The sequence below is a fragment of the Limulus polyphemus genome, unplaced genomic scaffold, assembly GCF_000517525.1.
Source record: "Limulus polyphemus unplaced genomic scaffold, Limulus_polyphemus-2.1.2 Scaffold3402, whole genome shotgun sequence".
NCBI classification, from domain to species: domain Eukaryota; kingdom Metazoa; phylum Arthropoda; class Merostomata; order Xiphosura; family Limulidae; genus Limulus; species Limulus polyphemus.
Genome location: NW_013669012.1, coordinates 119,815 through 123,201, shown reverse-complemented (window position 1 = coordinate 123,201; position 3,387 = coordinate 119,815). Strand labels below are relative to the sequence as shown.

General features: G+C 37.9%; 1 long non-coding RNA gene across 1 annotated transcript in view; it reads left to right on the top strand.

Moving 5' to 3' along the window:
- Positions 1 to 2,911, top strand: part of LOC111088245 — a 7,258-nt gene extending 4,347 nt beyond the window's left edge. Inside the window, exon 2 of the long non-coding RNA XR_002612833.1 lies at positions 2,790 to 2,911. This is a non-coding gene — a long non-coding RNA (uncharacterized LOC111088245). The remainder of the gene's footprint in view (positions 1 to 2,789) is intronic.
- The last annotated feature ends 476 nt before the right edge of the window (positions 2,912 to 3,387 follow it).

Below are 3,387 nucleotides of genomic sequence, written 5' to 3'. Positions count from 1 at the left end.
GTAGTTAAGCACAAAGCTACAAAAAAGGCTATCGGTTTCTAGCGTTGTAAGTCCGCAGATATACCGCTGTGCCACTGGAGGGCACCTGCGGACTTATAACGCTAAAAAACCGGGTTTCGACACCCGTGGTGGGCAGAGCACAGATAGCCCATTAGGTAACCTTGTGCATAATTACAAACAAGTCCGTAGGCATACCGCTGTGCCACTGGGGGGCTTGATTTAAGAAATGTGGTTAATTTAAGGCGAGTTCAAGGGAGAGAGTCTGGGGGGGGGGTTCACTGTATACAGGATACTGGGAATGTGGTACTCTAGAGTGTGGCTTAAGATTCCATGTATTTATTTTTATTATAAACAACAGTCTTTGCATGACGTGAATGAAAAATTAATATTTGACGAATGATAAAAAAAAGAACATATACAAGAAATCTGCATAATTAAGTAAAATAGTAATCGTCCTACTTACCCGAATTTGGCGGTCTTGATTACAATTCAAATGATGCCACCAATCATATATAGCAGAAGTTTGACGAGTCCGAGTCGTTCTTCCAGCAAGCATAACTCCTTTCATTCTGCCTTTTGGGAATTATTTTTAAGTTTTTTTTTTTCTGGAAAGGCAGATAGTTGCTAATGTCGAGCGTTGCCTAGGAATAGCCAGATCAGGCAGCTCTGCCAAAGATGAATTCCGAACTTATCCCCTCAGAGGGTGGGAAAAACGAACTCATATATAAGTGTCGATAGGGGTCGTCATAATTTAATAAATAATTAAAGATAATTCGTGAAAATGAATATTATGGTTCGGGCGGCACTCAAGTTGCAGTGACTCGAAAATTTGATATTTTTATACGCATATGACTTCAGTATACGAAATATGGGTATGATTGGTGAAATATGGTTCGGGCGGCACTCAAGTTGCAGTGACTCGAAAATTTGATATTTTTATACGCATATGACTTCAGTGTAAGAAATATGGGTATGATTGGTGAAATATTTAGTAGAACAATTTTTCTCAACCACAGGTCCATCACAACCTTGTTGTCGGAGCTTGGGATTTCGCAAAAACAAACAGAATATTCATAAGTAAATCGTAATGTTTTTTTCTTTGTGCTTGCGCGGTCTGCGATAGTTTAGGTAAGCAACCAGCCAGTCTCTGTTATTGAAAAGGTTGAGAAACACTGCTTCAGAATAACAAAATGAACACCATAACTCTTTCTCGCCTTTTCTTTTTCAGTTTTTTTTCCCAATGGAAATGGGAGAGGGGGGGGGGGGATCACATACCTCTGTGCCACCTCTGGATCCACCAACTATTAATAACGCACTGTTAATGTGACATTGACTTGATAGTGACATAGTTATGTATAGCAATGCACATTATTGGATAAACGTGTGTACAACGAACGTTTCGTTTACTGTAAAAACTCCCTTTGTCATCATGGTCCGTATCTTATCATACACGTATATAAATGGTATAGTTTTCATCATAGGTTATCTGGAAAGTAAACTTCTTTGTTCTGGTTTACTGAAAAAAAAAAAGAGTTCATTATACTAGTTTATTTATACGGATTTTTGAAGGATAGCGTTTCGTCCCATGAAGTTAAAAGTGATATTCGAGATTTAGCTTATTCGTTACTTGCTTAGTGGATTTTGCTTTTGACTGTTATTAAGGCTTTTGAAATTGTAAGGCTTAGTTTGACATGATAATTCAGTTAAAATACCTCTTTGTTCAGAATCTCCGCCCCAGTGGCACACAGCGGTGTGTCTGCGGACTTACAACGCTAGAAATCGGGTTTTGATACCCGTGGTGGGCAGAGGACAGATAGCCCATTGTGTAGCTTCGCACTGAACTACAAACAAACAAACTCTGTTCAAATGTGACACGGGTTCGAATTCCGTCTGATATTTAGGTTCTACGTTAGTGATTTCGACGGAATTCGGGAGGGGATATCTTGGTAAAAGCTTTCATATGTTAAGCAGATGACTTACGGGTTTGAATAAATCCTCGCCTCGGTTTTCACTTTGTCAGAAACATTTGGTAACAGTCAGCATATATGTTTAACTTGCATGCTTAATTTTGTGTAGCTCTGCAAGAAAATCTTTATTCTTAGTATTGTTTGTTTGTTTGTAATTAAACACAAAGCTACACAATGGGCTATCTGTGCTCTGCCCACCACGAGTATCGAAACCCGGATTCTAACGTTGTAAGTCCGCAGACATACCGCTGTGCCACTGGGGGTTTGTTCTTAGTAATACACCTAGAGATAAACCTAAACACAAACAATAAGAATCAGTTGCTACTACGACCATTATAAGAAAAAGTGTACGAATATATTACATAATGCGTTGTTTTTGTTATTTATTATTATTTACTGTCAAAACTATAATAAGTTAGTTAAATCCTTGTCGTGTCTTTTTACTGCACATGTTTGGTGGGACGGAGATTCGAACCCGCGACCCTCAGATTGCGAGTCGAGCGCCCCCTAACCACCTGACCATGCCGGGCTGCGTTAATTGAGACTTTTAAAAGAGAGGACTGATTGGTTATTTAATACAAAAAGCTGGGGGGCTTTTATTACAAGGGAATATATTAAATATCATTATTTTAGGACTAGAAAAACTGGACAAAACTTGGTTTAAGAGAATTTTAAGTATATATATTGTTAGTAATTTTGTAAAGCTCTAGATTGACGAATTGTGATTTTTTTTTTTTTGCGTAAGTTCGTAAACCTGTATACCATTGTTACTCGAGAAACTTGTGTGTATAATTTTTACAAATAATTGTCCATGTATTACAGGTATGCATCCTTCTGATATACTTGGTGTGGGACTATAGGATGAAAAACAAGAAGCCTGGCTACGCGAGAAAGTCAGCTCAACATTACTAAACTAAATAAATAGAAAGATATTAGTCCGATAAGTGTCTCACCTGTTTTATTTGCACCAGTCTTTTTAATGCTGTAGCATCCTAACAGTTTAAGTGTCCATGGAAATACCATTCACACACACAACGTAATTTATTACTGTCATGTTGAATTGTTGTGCAATAATCCCAGTTTTACTTGCAGTAATATTGTTAGAATTTCGACATGTTTAAGGCCATGAAAAATAAAAAATAAATACCTTGGTTTGTTTGTTTGTTTTGAATTTCGCGCAAAGTTACACGAAGGCTATCTGTGCTAACTGTCCCTAATTTAGCAGCGTTAGACTAGAGAAAAGGCAGCTAGTCATCACCACCCACCGCCAACTCTTGGGCTACTCTTTTACCAACGAATAGTGGGATTGACCGTCACATTATAACGCCCCCACGACTGAAAGGGCGAGCATGTTTGGTGTGACGAGGAAAAATTATAATGCCAGAATTAAAATAAATATTAAAATAAATTAGGCTTATTC